General features: G+C 50.2%; 1 long non-coding RNA gene across 1 annotated transcript in view; it reads left to right on the forward strand.

Annotated features, from left to right (window-relative positions):
• The first annotated feature begins 339 nt into the window (after window positions 1-339).
• The window catches only part of LOC142065670 (uncharacterized), a 35,591-nt gene continuing 20,685 nt past the window's right edge, over window positions 340-15,245 (forward strand). The window contains exon 1 of the long non-coding RNA XR_012663497.1: window positions 340-852. This is a non-coding gene — a long non-coding RNA (uncharacterized LOC142065670). The remainder of the gene's footprint in view (window positions 853-15,245) is intronic.

Genomic DNA, 15,245 nt, shown 5'->3' on the forward strand with positions numbered 1-15,245 from the left:
TAGATGGTCGCATCCCCGCTTTCCCCTGGTGTTACCTTGAACTTTTTGGGGCCATATGGGAAACCATCAGTAGGAGAAGCGGGACCTGCTGCCCAGAAGTGCCTGGTGAATACAGCCCCGGTGTGTAGGGAAGAGCCAAGCTGGACCCTCCAGCGGGGCCGAGCCCGGGGTTAACGTGCACAGAGCCACTGGACGGCGAGGCGCTGAGGAGAGGGCGGCTCCTTCCCGGAAGGAGTTTTGAAAGAAAGGGTAACCCCTGCTCTATTTTTGAAAGAAATGTCGCAGAGGCCTTCTCCTGCATCCTGCACACTGCTGCTGCCAGGGCTCTGCTGCAGCACGGGGTGGCTTGGCAGCCCTCAGGGGTGGGAAATGTCTCCTCCCAAAAGCTCGATTCCCGTTTCCCCTCTGATAAGATCGGCAAAGACTAGTTTTCCCCCTAAATTTTTTTGAAGGCATTTCCTATTTTGAGTCTTTATTGATGGTTTCCCCTAGCCGAGGTCTTAGAGCGGACACCTCCCAAAACCAGGGCGGGAAGTCTTCCCCATGCACACACTCTCATAAAAATACGTTAGGCGATGCTTCAAAGCCTCCGTTACCTGTGAGAGGAGCAAGCCAGACCCCACCACCGGCCTCCTTTATTATAGCACAGCCCATGTTCCAGGTTTGGCTGCTTTGGAGGGTCTTTGCTTTCTTCTCAGTCATCTGCTGTGGTTAAAATCCTAACTGGGAGTTCAAATTCATGCACAGTGAGTGCAACAAGCCAGCGTGCCAGCCTGTTCTGGGGAGCAAGGAGGAGGGTTAGCTGACTTTGATCCTTCATAAGACTTTGAGGACATGGTTCACCAGGTTCAGGTACAGTGCAGCCTTTCTCTTTTTTTTATTAAAAAGATGCATTCTGCTCTCTGAGATGCCTCAGACATCGGCACAAATACATTAAGAGCAGCCACTTAGTACAGCAACCCCCAGCTTCAGAGATACTCTGACTAAGCCTATCTTCACCAGTCCAGATGTGTCCTATGTCCTGTATCACAGAGAAACAAGGTTTAACTGATGCAAGCTTGGAGACTAATAGGACAGTCCATCTACAATTAGCTGGACATTTAAACTTTTGGAGCCATATCTCCTTCTGCTACTGGGGCAGGGCTCAGTGGAAGAAATCTCTCAGATGTAGCACGTTACATTGCAGTGGGCATTTTGACTGAGCACGTTTTAAGACTGAGTCAGAGAGATTTCCTAACACCTCTTCCCTCCACTCTCTCCCCAGACAACAAACATCAGCTCTGAAAGACATAAAAGCCCTATTTCTTGCTCATCCCGGCTGGAGACAGCCAGCCTGGAGTCAGGTGGGGATTCAGTGGTCCCCTGCCCAAAGGCTCTGAGTTTCCCTCTGCAATCTTTAATTGCCCTCGACTACTACTGAGAGGCAACCTAAAAGTGCTACGTACCCTAATAGAGCCTGAGTTCACAGTTTTCTTCTTCCAAATCCCCTCTACTGAGTAAAATTAGCCCTGACTGAGCAATCCCATTCTCTACCAGTCCCTACAAGAGCTCCCAGCACCTTCCCAGAAAGCAAGCCCCAGATGGAGCAGGGCATGGTCTTACACAGCCTCAATGTCCCAGCTTGCTCTGCTGGGGCTCCTGGCCCCACACAGGTGTGTGTCCCCATCCTAAGGGGCTCTTGGTCAGAGGAATTAAAAGACCCAACACCCTGGGAGGTGCTTTGTTGCTCAGCCTTAATCATTAAAGGGATGAAAATAAATGCAAGGCCCTATTCAAATCAGAGACCTGTGATCATCTCTAGGCCATCCATCTGCCTCTTTCAGTTCCTTTGCTTTCCCTCTAATGTATGTAGATGGAGAATGCAAATACCATTGCGAGATAACTGACCTTTTGGCTGAATGTCACCAAGTTCTGCAGCAGTGGGAGTGTTTGCATTTGGTCGTTAGCTTTAGCCTGTACAATTATTTATATATATCCCTGTAAGACTCGATGGGATGACTCAAAAATGGTTTTGACCTTGGTTGTTCTGGTGGTTTGATGGGCTGCAGTCCTTAAATGTTGTGTGGCTAACATCAATGCTGGCCTTTCAAACTAGCAACCCCTAACATGTACCTGGGTCTACCACTGTCCTAGGAAAACCATCGTACAATAGTTGGGAAAACCAGCCAGCAGTCTGAGATTGCACCTCGAGGAACAGACTCATCTAAACTCCATTGCTAACATGAGGTTTAATGTTGGAAACTTAAAATATCAGCTATTGAGCTTAAAATTCCTAAGGGACCTTGTTTCCAGAGCTTCTAATTGATTAAGTCAACTTCAAAGGCACCCCAAAGCATCCCGCTTTGGCCATGACGAGCTGGGTATGACCACACGGCATGCCACTGGTGCTGCTCTGGAGTGATGGACATTTTTTCATAGAAATAAAGCCCAAAATGCAGCTTTGGTGGCACTTCCAAAAACCTTGGCCACTCCGCCCATGCCGGCAGGAATCTTAGAGTGCTTCCTTAGCCCTCGCCTCCCTAGAAGGGGGTTCGAAGGCTGAGTTGGAGTGGTCTCAAACTTTTCTCCTGTATGGATTTCACACTGGTTGAAGAAAAAAGTGTTCTCCACAACGCATTACAGGCAAGCAGTCTGCCTGGCTGCTGGGCTCCCTTGGTCTGAATACTAACGCTTTGCTTTTGTGCTCACTCTCCTCTCGTTGAAACTGTTGAATTTCATTCCAGCAGACAATCTTACATTGTACGCTTCCTTTATATGATGTTAAAATCCATCTCTGCCGTTCTGGAGGAGGTTGACTGAGTGTGCTGGGCTGAGCCATGTGCATGGAGAGTGGCTTACGGCATGAAAACCTGGGAGGGGACTTGGGGTGAGCTGCAGAGGACCAGGGACGGAGCCGGGAGTCATCCAAGCAGGGCTCCAGCAGCTCGGCCGCCCTGGGTGTCTCCCTCCATCCTGCCAGACTCCAGCCTACTACCATCATTTTGACCCTTTCCTCATCCTTTTCAGCCCTTATTTTACATGCCACAGCCATCCTGTCGCCTGCATCCCAGTGATGTTGCTCAGAGAAATTAGGGCAACTGCTGTACAGGGTTTTTATCAGTATTGCCAAACTCTTTCAGCATTTTTAGAAAGGCCTTGAAAAGAGGCCAAGTAATTTCTCCTTCTTCTGTTTCTTTTCCTCCACCTCCTCCCTCCCCACCCCCCTTCGCTGTCTGCGGATGCTTTGGGATGAATTAATTTAGACGTGTGGTTTTGAATGTTTTTGGCTCCTGGTTATCGAGCCATTCAGCAGTTCTGGGATCCTCCCCCATCGGCTGTTATTGAACCAGACAGAGAGGGGCGGAGGAGATGGCAGCGGCCTGATTTGTTGGCTTGTTAGTTCTGCTCCTGCGAACCGTCCATCGTCTCATGTTTCTGCAGGCTGACAGGGAGAGACGGCAGCCAAAATGCTCCCCGTGGGCTGGCTGCGGAGCGATGCCCCTGCACGGGATCACTGCTGCCGTCTCGGTGGAAGCAAAAATGGGTGGTTTCTCTCTATCTCCCCTTTGCCTCCCCCAGCCCCACATCAGGTTTTGATTTCTCCTTGGAGAGGCTCAGGGTCTGCCCCAAAGCCCTGCGGCTCCGGTAAGCTGCAGGAGCCCTGGTCCAAGGGCAGCCCTGCCTGCTCCCCCCAGCCCCATGGGCACCTCCGTGCGAGGGCAGGGCTCGGTGGGCACCAGCGCCAACGGCTCATCGCTGCTGAAGGACTGGTGAGCTCTGGGCACTGTGCACTGAGCCTCCCATCATGTAAGCTGAAGCAGAGATAATGATGAAATCCTTCCGAAAAACACTTCCTACTGGTGCCGCTCCGGGGGGTAGCGCTGAGACCAGTTAGTCATAGGGAGGATTGTTAGAATTCATCATTTTCTCAGCTTTCTAGGTAAATTTTAAAAGCCCACCTGAAACTCTCATTAGTACCTGTCGAGACTTTCTTTGAGTATACCTCTGCTCTGATTTCATACTAGGCTAATACCTAAGAAAAAGACTGTCTTTCTGCTTGTTTTACTGCCATCCTGGCAGTGTCTGTATTTTAGTGGTGGAGGAAGATGCTCCAGTTTATTTATGTAGCTGGTAAAGCTGCCCCTCCAGGCGAGGGACACGGCAGGACTCCCCCTGCTCTGAACTCGGGGCCTGAGTACGGTGGGGCCTGAGTACGGTAGGGCCTGGTGGAAATCCCATATGGCTTTAAACCATCACCATGAGCATGCCAGGCCCTGCACCAGGCAGAGCTCTCCTCCTGGAGCTCTACTTAGACATCTGTGCTTTAAATAGCAAGAAGAAAGTGCAGAGCCTTAATTCATGCCATTCATGGGGTGGTATCGGGAATTGGTGGAAAGTCTCTGGGTACAGAAGTTCTTGGTTTTCATCTCTTTAATCTGTCTTACTCATTATGTACCAGATTAAAATGTCAAAGGTGCAAATAGACAATCTGAGGGACTGCAGGGTGCTTTGGAGCCTTTGTTTTGGTAATTTAAGCTCAGATCCAGAGAGGTTTTGAAAATGTAACTCCCACTGGTATAATTGAAATCCTCCTGAGATTTACCACCAAAGCCCTAATGGGAAGAAGGTTGGTGCTAGGGCTGGGCTGGGAGCTTGCCACACTGACACCCCCTGCAAGGGGTTTTTTAATCGATCTCTTTGGGAGAGGGTTAACACACCCCCAAAAAAGGGACTTTTGGCCCCAACCTGTACCAAAGCATGGCTTGTATGTGTGTGACCGCTCTTCTCCCCATCACCACATCCCAATGCACCCGGGGAGTGAGCACCACCTTTCCTGCAAGCTCAGATCACTCCAGGCCATGGTTAAAAGCACAGCATTTCTCTGGTTTGGGCTTTTTTAGCCAGCATTACTGCCTGGAGTGTCTGCTACCCGAGCTGAGTCAGGCAGGCACTGCCGTGGCTGTTTCTCGCAGGGCTCTGGCCGCCGTCCCAGGAGAAGGTACGGCCACATGAGAAAGTTAACACGAGGTGACCTGGGGTGTGAATTTATGGCACAGCAGCTGCACCCTGGCCATGGCCTAAGTGCATTTTTACTCCATGGTGAATGCAAAGACCTCCATGATCCCCAAGTGGGGACAGGGATGAGCTGCCTGCAGGAAGCAGCGGGACACAGACACCGCTGAGCAAACCTGGCAAACCCACAGCCTGGGTGCAGCCTGCGGCAGTGTGCTCATGTAGCTGTACACGGGGAGGGCTTGCACAGGGAATTATCCCAGAACGCTTGCAGCAGGAAAACGCTGCGCAAAGAGCTCTGCTGGTAAATTCCCGCTGCTCGCAAGGCCGCAGGAGCTGGGACCGGAGGATGCTTTAATGTACTCAACTCGCATAGAGCACTTGATGCATCTCCTCCATGTGAGAGGGGGAAGAATAGAGAAGAATGTGTGCGGGCAGAGCAGCGTGGTGCCAGCGCCGTTGAGTGTCTGAGGTGGACGGCAGCGAGGCACTCTGCGAGCAGCCTTTCTCCAGCTGGGTTCCTCTTTTGCAATTCGAGCGTCTTGTTTCTTGGTAATTTATATTGACAGAGTCTTTCAAAACACTTTAGGGTTGTTTACAACATTGAGCAAGAGCATTTTGTCTCATGTCCTCTTCATTCTTAAAGACTCTTCTTCGTCCACCCCCCTGGCTCCCCCCTGCCACTTGCAGGAGAAGCTGCCTGCTTGCTCGCTGCAAACCCGATGGGCTAGAAAAGAACCTGCAAATCTACTTGATGTGATGCTCCTTCCTCTCTAGTTACTAACTAGCTTTTCCAATCAAAGGGAAAAAGCACCTTTCAGTGGCAGAAACCTCCCTGTGCTGGAAGCGCTCGCTCATGTGCGCATGTCGGTGTACGTGGAGCGTGGCTGCGAAGTGCTGGGAGCCAAAGAGACACAAATGCTGCCACGAGAAAAGGGCATGTTTGGGTTCTGCTCCAGCATCCCCACATCATCACCTGAGAGGGTGGCCCCCCCTCTGCCAGGCCAGCAAATTTTTCCTTTTGAAATCTTCCTTTGAAGATTTTTCCTTCAAGCACTGAGCGCAAGGAGCGAGCGCGTCGCTGGAGCCCAGCAGCAGCTTGGCCTGCAGCAAGCCCTCTGTCGCCAGCGCTCCTGATTTCTGCAGCCCTTTGCACTAGTCTGGCCCACCTGGACGTTGTGGTTGTCCCTTGTTCCCTGGCACATTGTCCTAAGAGCACTGGGAAGAAGATTCTCTTATGAAGCCAATGTCCGGTCCTGTCCCCATCTCACCAGCAATAACCAGTTTAAAATCTTTTAAAAGGCTTCTTCAGCCTTGTGGGCAGAGGCCTTTTGAAACCCTTTAACACAGGGGAATGAAGCAAAGGACTTGGACTCCCATGGTAGACGAATCTCCTCTGCAGAACCACTACTCTTGGGGCTTGCAAGCAAAGTGCTGGCCAAACCTGGCAGCCCTTGTCCAGCCGCGGGCTGGGGGGAAGAGCGGAGAGCAGCCCCGTCCCCGGGCAGGGAAGAGACCATAGTACTTTCTGGCAAGTCTTGCACGGTGTGTGGCTCAAGCCTGCATCACCGTGCTCTCACGGCCTCTGTCCTATTCCAGTTAGATTAAAGCTTATACACATTTGACTCCCCATGTCACAATAATCCTCCTATTTGCACTTACCCAAGAAGGTTAGAGTGCCCAACTATTTTAGAGTCTGCTGATTTACATGCTCTTGGCTTTGATTAAGACTTTTCATCTTTCAGGCAGACATCAAAGTGAAACCTTGAATTTTCCAGCGCTGTATCATGGGCTTGGGTGCCCTTGCTGCTTCCTTGTGATTAGCAGATGAGCTGCCCACATGGCAAAGCAGCGGGCAGGGAGCGCCGTGCCCAGCAGGCAGAGGACCAGGAATGAGGGCATTTCACCAAAGTCTTCCTCCTCCCGCCCTGCTCTTTTCTATCCTTCCTACCCTGCTCTGAGAGGTCGCCCAGACACCTGAGCCCATCCACTAAACCTGATTGAGCGCCGTTTCCAGGAGCGGACAAATTTAGTGAGCTCAGGAAAAAAGCAACAAGCAGTCTTTGACTTTCTAATCCCAGCCTTTGGTGTGGCTTTCAGTCACTTGGTGCAATCAGTAGCCTTATACCAAAATCAGTAAAGCAATGGAGGTCTTGGCAAGGCATAGGTCTGGCCTGGTGGTTTTGCCCCATCCCTGAAGGCATGGTCCAGCGCTCCTCCTTCCTCCCCTGTTCAGTAGGACAACAGTCACAGCAGCATTCACCCAAATTAACCCCTTTCTTACCTCCATACCTATTCCCTTGCAGAGATGTTCTAGTCTGAAGGGACAGGTAAGAAGCGCTTTCAGGCCTATTTGTTGCTCTGTCCCCTCATAAATAGCTCTGCAGGGCTAATCAGCCGTGACACTGCTGGAAAACTCATTTAAATACATTAAGAGGGAAGATGGGGGTGTGCGTCTCAAGGAGGCTCCCCGACACATGGCATCTGGCTGATGAGAGTGTCTGCCAGGAGCAGCCTGCGTGGTGGATGCTCCCTGTGATGATAACTGTTCAAAGTGGATGAGCTTTCTGTCAACAACTTAATAATCTGCGTCTGCCACGATCCCGTGTCAGCCAACACTCCTGTAACGAATGGCTGATAAGGAGGAGGTTAGACTGGGGAAAACAGGCTGTTTTGTCAGCACAATGTTCTTGTCAACAAAAAGACTCTGCAAAAGCTCGCTGGCTCCTTCGGAGCTCACCCGGGATGATTCACCAGCCCCACAGCCTGGTTAATCCCAAAGTCTTTCTCCACCAACAGCAACTGCAGCAGCAGAAGCAGCACAAAAACCCCTGCAGTAAGCAGATGTGGTTGAGCCTCCTCCTAACCCAAGCAATTAGCCTGGTTTTCATCCTGAAGCTTTTCTATCTCTTCCCCACATCTTTATTTTATAAACTATTGCTCTTTATGTGTACAATTTCTTATTATCCCTTGTGAGTTCAGTCCATGCTGAAGCTCTGCTGCAGCTTCGCCCTGCAGTGAGGAGTCCTGCAGCTGAGCTACCCTCTGTGTGGAGAAACCTTCCCTTTTGCCCTCAATGTCAGTGGGAATAATAGGAGCGAGCACCCAAGGCATGGCATATCTCCGCTAGACCAGGTCCCAGTTCTGCCTCTGGATGAGCTGGTGCAAACCTGGGCACCCATGGGGTAGAAGGGGTGGAGGAGGCTGCTGCCCTCCACCAGCACCCAGTCCTGCAGCACTTCTTCACTCTGGGTTTGTCCCAGTCCCACCACAGCTGGAGCCTGATGGTCCCATCACCCAGCTCACACTGCGGAGCTGGGTGCGCTGGGGGGACCAAGCCCAGAGTCCAGATCTGGAGACTGGCAGGAGACCAGTCCATCCTCGTTGCACAACAGGAGCCATCCCACGGGCTTCTTCTGGGGAAAAAAGGGAATTAGTGCTTGGGGAGCGAATTCCTCCGGCTGCTTGAGGCCAGGGCTCAGCGCTCTGGAATGCCAGAGTGATAACTCGGCACGCGAGCGGACATTTAAAGGGGCTGCCGATGCAAACAGCAACCCCGCGACCTGTCCCAGGCTGCAGCCCAAAACTCACAGCTTTAAGCCGCTGTTGCAACCGAGAGCGGTTGGTTGGAAGGACGGACGCCCAGGGCTCAGTTCCTTGGCTGGTGTAAGCTGATGGAGTTGCTTCACATTTAATAGTGCTTCCTCTGGTTTGTACGAGCTGAGGATCTGGCCTGCTGTGTGCAAAATTAGCCACTCGTTAGCGTTGCCTGCAATCCTTCTGTGGAGGGGCGAAATGAAAGCAGATGCCAAATTGCCACCTGGAGCAAATTTTTTACAATTGAATTACAATTGGCTGGAGACAGCGGGAGTTTTTCATTCATATTAACTGTGTAACAAAGCGTTTGGAGGCTGCTGCCACTCTGGATTTCATAGCCAGGTCCAGCACAACTCCCTGCACGTGGCAGCATCTTCAGAGCGCCTTCATCAGCCATTGGCACCATAAGCCTCCAGCTGCAGCCTGCAGTGCCACAGGACCCAGTCTGCAGGCTCTTGTCTTGCCATTAACCTATGTTTTTGCAAGGAAGCTGGGGTAGAAGGCTTTAGCCAGTGCCTGGCAGCGGTGCCCTGAGTATTAAACTTCTACTTATTCCATCACGGATTGACACGCCATGTTATGTTATGACACGTTTGTTAGCAATGATGCCTCTATTATGCACTACAACTTCTTTCATGTTATCAAATAATCATAGATTCATAGACTCATTAAGGTTGGAAAAGACCTTTAAGGTCAAGTCCAACTATCAACCCAACACCCCCAGACCTCCTAAACCATGCCCTGAAGTGCCACGTCTACATGTTTTTTGAACCCCCCCAGGGACGGTGACTCCCCCACCTCTCTGTGCAGCCTGACCACTCCCTCAGTAACTTTTTCCTAATCTCCAATACAAACCTCCCCTGACACAGCTTGAGGCTCCATTGCCCTTCTCTGGACACACTCCAGCCCCTCAAGGGCCTTCTTGTCCCGAGGGGCCCAAACCTGAGCCCAGCATTCGAGGTGGGGCCTCCCCAGGGCCGAGCACAGGGGCCCCATCCCTGCCCGGCTCCTGCTGGCCACACCAGTGCTGACACAAGCCCAGGGGCTGGTGGCCTCCTTGGCCACCTGGGCACTGCTGGCTCATGCCCAGCCGGCTGTCAGCCAGCACCCCCAGGGCCTTCTCCGCCGGGCACTTCCCAGCCCCTCTGCCCCAGGCCCGGAGCGTTGCCTGGGGTCGGTGTGACCCAAGGGCAGGACCCGGCACTGGGCCTTGTTACACCTCATGCAATTGACCCCAGCCCATCAGTCCAGCCTGTCCAGGTCCCTCTGCAGAGCCTTCCTGCCCTCCAGCAGATCGACACTTTTGCCCAATTTGGTGTCATTTGCAAACTGACTGAGTATATAAAAAAAATAAAACTGAGACATTCCCTAAGATAAAATAAAATAAAATTTAAAGCTCTTATTTTTTCATTTAGGAGACATTCTGGACTTTATTTTTAAATGACTTTTTTCAGTTTTGAAATTTGGAATATTTTCCCAACCATTATTTTAATGGTTGGGGAACTGGAAGAATTTTCCCTGAAAGTACATGGAAATGTTCAAGGTGGCATCAGCATGGCCTTCCAGGGAACCCCAGCCTCTGTGGCACTCACCTCCCCATCGTGAAACTACCAGGATATGTGCCCTGGGTCTTTTACAGCTTTGTTCAAGTAATGCTGCTATTGGGATTGGAGCTAATTAGCTTAAAGCTAGCCTGGATATGTCTACATATGATGCAATCACATTTCTGACTGCAGAGAGATACACTCTGTCACTTCTTGCTGGGAAGATTTTGATGTGTTTAAGACACAAAACATTTGTGGGCAGATTTTGAAATGTTGGCAACGTACGCCCACGAAACCCAACCTCTGTGAAACTTTCTCTTTGTAGAAAACATACTGATGTTAACATTTTTTCATGTATAAATTCTTATTTTTATAAAGAACAGCCATGGAATATCCATTTGAATCAGGCATTTGATATCCATATATATGTAAAACTCTATAGCTCCCAACTCCTTTGGTAAATTCACCATTAGCCATATCCACTCATGCACTCAGTCCGAAAAGTTGCTAGAACAGCATGGAAAATCAAAGTAACTTTTGCCTGGCTCAGAAAGAAAAGTCTTGCAAGCTGCCAACATCTGCTTTCATCTTGCTGCTTCTGGAAGTGCTGAGAGGGGTGGGGAAAAGGCAGAGAGAGGACGAGCGTGTGATGTGGGAGCAATCACACTGATGGACCCCAGGAAAAAAATAATCATTCTTCAAGGTAATTCAACCTGAGTTCATCCTCACTGCCTAGGTGAGATTGAGTCACCTTCCCAGTGCAGTATCCAGATATCCAGAGCAGCGCGTGGGGCGTACGGTCACACCATGGATCGGTCTGCTGAAGGATGGCAGCAACATGAATCGAACAGTCCCAGTTGCTTGATATCATCTGGCTTCACCCCGGGCATGTTCCAGCTCTGTGCCACAGCTGGGTTTCTCGGCATGATGGTGTCTGTACCAAGCCCATGCCCTCCTTTCTCCCCTTCTGTCTCCCCATCATAATGTCTTGCCTGGCTGATTTTATGCTCAGAAGTAACATTGCTGGTTTAAATGCTGGCAGCTGGCAACATTTTCCCTTGGAGTCAAACAGCAAAGCGTCTGGTCTCCCAAGCCAGCCTGGGAAGGTTGGCTTTGCTGGTCCAAGCACAAATATTTCTGGCAGGGCATGCTCGCTGCAAGGGTTTGCAGTTGATCTCACTCATTTCCTCAGTGCTAAGGGAACGCAAAGGGATTTTCAGTGGATTCTTCATAACCTCATTTTCAAGACGAGGATTGCTTAAGCAGAATGGAGTTCAAGTTCTCAAATGCCCTGCAAAATCACGAGGCACTTCTGATGTCACCGTGGGATCAGGAGCCACTCCACTATTGTCAGGGATGAGCCGCTAACACAAAACTACTGGCACCGTCGGGCACCCGTCCTTATTTACAGGGCGTCAACATTTGTGAAGGCTCAGAGTCATTCGTTTCCTGAATGGTTCTCTTTAATGGAAAACATGACGTTTTGGGAAAGACATGGGGCCAAGCTGGGGATAAAACTCTTCAAGTCATTTATCCAGGTGAAGAAATGTTACCTTCACATCCTGTTTTCGGAAAAGGTTTAGGGATTCGGGCAGGTGCCCACATCCTGTTTCATCGGGAGTTGAATGTTTAACTCAATTAGACTACTATAAAGCCTGGTTTAACCCCACACCACTTCAGATGTGTCCTTTGGTCTCACAGAAGCCAACAGGACTTCTGTACATGGCTTAAAGTTTAACTGATGTTTGCATGAGTGGCTGAATCAAAATCCAAACATTCAGCTGCAGTTCTTGGGCCAAAAGTAGCCCTGCTTTTAATAGTATCTGCCTTTGCACCGGCACTTGTGAGTTTGTAGCACTCAAAGCACTTTGCAAAGACCTAAGCATCAATGCTGACTTCTTGTAGGTGGGGAAAATGAGTTGCAAAGGGTCACCTGCAATGGTCCAGCAGGGTTGTGGAAAAGGCCATCCCCATGTCCTCGCCCAGGGCTCTGCCTCCGGAGGGCACCTCACCTCGCTTCTGGAGGGGACGGGCTATACGCGGTGGGACGGGCAGCAGACTTGTGCTGGCTGAGTAGACTTCTGATCCAGGCAACATCAGTACAATGGCAGTTTCCGTGCAGGCAGATTTGGAGATGTGGAGAGAAGGACCAGCAAAAGGAGGTGTCTGAAATGAATGCGTTTGCACATCAGGGAAATTGTCCTTCTGTACTGAGTTCCAAAATGGGACCCCTTCTGCTGATTCTGGGGAGGGAGGAGGACTGAGCCTGAAATATGTATTTAACCTGATCTCAGCACAGTTCTTTCCTTTCAGACTGTTTTAAAAATAATATTTTTCTCCTTTTTTATCCTTTTCTTTGCATTGGGAAAGCTGCCAGAGGAGGACTAAGCAGTTTCTGTGTGCATGGATCCAGCTCATTTCCAGGCAGGAGCCAGGCAGGGAGCAGGGAATATCCATGTACAAGTCATGCATATATTTTACAACAAAATCCCAGACCCACTTCCCCGCCCTAGCCTCATGTTTGCACTTTGCCTCTGGAAAGAGAGGGCTTTATCCCTGCCGGAGGACCCCATCCACCTGGGTATCTGGAAAAGCTTCTCTAAATCCATTTCCAAGAGCAAGGCTACCCCTGAAATGGGGTAAATCGGGAGTGTGACTCTATTGAATGAGGAGCAGATGAGCCAGGAGGTAAGGTTTAAAATAAACCCTAATGTGCTGCATCTTCTTTTTCTGCTGAGAATGGAAGCGGCACACACAGAAGCCTGGCTTGCTTTTACTGAGGATCACCTACAGTTCCTCAATTTCTAAAGAAGTAACCTTAAATCTTTCCCCATTTTGTCTCCTTGCCCCTTTTGGGCAGCCACGTGGGCAGATGTCACCTGCCCTGAGCAGTGGGTTCCCACAATGGCAAATTCTTTTTTCCGAATGTATTTGTTTTCAAAACGGCTTCTTTTGTGCAAAATCTTCTTACTGCTCTGAAACAAAACAGAGCTGTAGCTTCCCTGGCTTGGGCTGGCTTGGCCCTAGCTTTACAGATGGGATTACTGCTGTCTTGGCAGGAGTCACACAGAAGTAGGTTTTGCAGATTTCAGAGTGAAGCTAGTTCTTGGCATTGCTGGGACGTTGCTTGTGTCGAAATATCTTTAAGCCCTTCAAGACCATTCAGGTCAACCATTGCACATTGGGTAGTATATTTGAGCATGGGACTGACAAGGCCACAAAACCTTTTGGGGTCCAAGTGGGGGTTCAGTGGTGGATCTGATGCCATGAGCGAAGTCCTATCACATTTCTGGGCTGTGAGTAGGTTACAAAGAGCAACCAGATACCCCAATTCCCTTGTTTATACCTGTGGTCCTCCCAGTACCAGACACATTACAGGCAGATGGGAAGGGGACCGGGATACTTGTTTCACAGGTATTGATGTGGGTGGTTGAACAATCAAAATTTGGGAACTGATGCTGAAACAGGCAGGCATGTTCTGGAAATAGTTTGCTTTGGATTTCCATCAAGAGATGTCATGCTTTGGAGCCCGTTCTGGCAGCCTGGCACCAACCTGAGCAAGCCTTGGACGTGGCTGTGCATGTCCTCCTGCTCCGTCACTCATGCACGCAGGTGGACGTGGAAACCTCCCGCACAGCAGGAGAAGTAGGCAGCACCGCCGTCAAGTGCCTCAACACAGACATCTGTTGAAGAGTGTGCGTGACAAAATCTTGTACCAATACAAAGTGGCCTGCAAAGAGCTAGAAAATAGAAATAGAAAGCCATCCTGTGACTCAAGATGTGTGTTAGCTAAAGCTGCCGAGCTGCAGCGACTGGACTCAGCCTCTGAGTCTGTATGGATGCACTCAGAGGAGGAAAAGCCTTTGGCAGCAGCAGGTGGGAGATGTTTCTCCATTCACCATCATTTGTTTTGATGCTCCTGTGGGAGCTCTGGTTTGGTATTATGGTCGTAAGCGTGATGCAGCATAGCACTAACAAGGGCTTTCACAGCTTATCCACGGCTCTTCAAATATGTGTGCCAGACCTCCTCATTTCCACAAGGGTCCTGAGGCATTTGATGATCGTCTTCAGTCTCTAATTCCTCTGAGGTCCTCATTCTATGGACATATCAATTATAATTCCAATGCTAGTAAAAAGGTCTTCTGGCATCCTTGGTTATGAATAAACCTGACCCCTCTGGAAAAACTAAATTCAGAATTTCAGAAGTAAGGACAAGGGCTTGGAAAAGAGAAGAAAACATCCCTGTCCCACAGGAAAGGTTGAGACAGGTCAGGCTCCCTCGCTCCCAGGCTGGGATGAAAATCACAGGCCTGGGAATTCTTCTCCTGAAGGAAAAAATTCAATGTTTCCTTTGCTTCAGTCTTATAAAACATCTTGCTTTGACAAGCACGACAGCCTAGGACCATGACAGTCAAATCAATATGCTTCCAAGCCATCTAAAGGAGAGTGATCTTTTCCAGCTCCAAATTTAGCAGAAGTTAGTCCTTCCCGGCAACATGTTTTTGTGTTGCCGTAGGAAGACGAATGGCTGTGCTGGCAGGACTTTGGATCAACAAATCTGCGACTGGCAACATCCCCAGGAGCACTCACTGAATGGTTCTCACTCTTTTACCTGCGTCTTTGTAGATGAGGCTGTCCTCACATCCAAATTACAGGGCCCAGAGGGAGCTGGGCATTTTCTTGAACTCAGATCCCCTGATAATCGCTCCTGGGAGGATTTTGGTCTTTGCTCAGCCTCTAAGCCAAACCTGTTCTGCTCCCCAGCCTTGCAGCTTCCTCGAAACCCATTACAAAGAGCCATTGTGTGTCCTGCCCGTGGCATGCCTCGCGCTCCCGGCCCTCGGCAGTGAGCACAGTCATCGTCGGAAGAGGCACCTCTTGCCCACTTAGCTGGGAGATAAAGGCTGATTTGTCTGGAGTGGGAGGAAAGCATCGGGTGTGCTGCTGCCAGGTTTCGTGGTACATGGTCACCCGCTTTTGCTGCTGCTGCTGGGCCAGGCAGGCAAGTCTGCAGAGCTCCCCGGGGTGGTGGAGGCTGCAGAGTGGGGACTCCCACTCCCTCCTTCCCTCCCTCCAAAGCTGCTGCATTTCAAGCCGCCTGCTGAGCAGGAA

The sequence above is a fragment of the Phalacrocorax aristotelis genome, chromosome 17 (genome assembly GCF_949628215.1).
Source record: "Phalacrocorax aristotelis chromosome 17, bGulAri2.1, whole genome shotgun sequence".
Taxonomy (NCBI): Eukaryota; Metazoa; Chordata; class Aves; order Suliformes; family Phalacrocoracidae; genus Phalacrocorax; species Phalacrocorax aristotelis.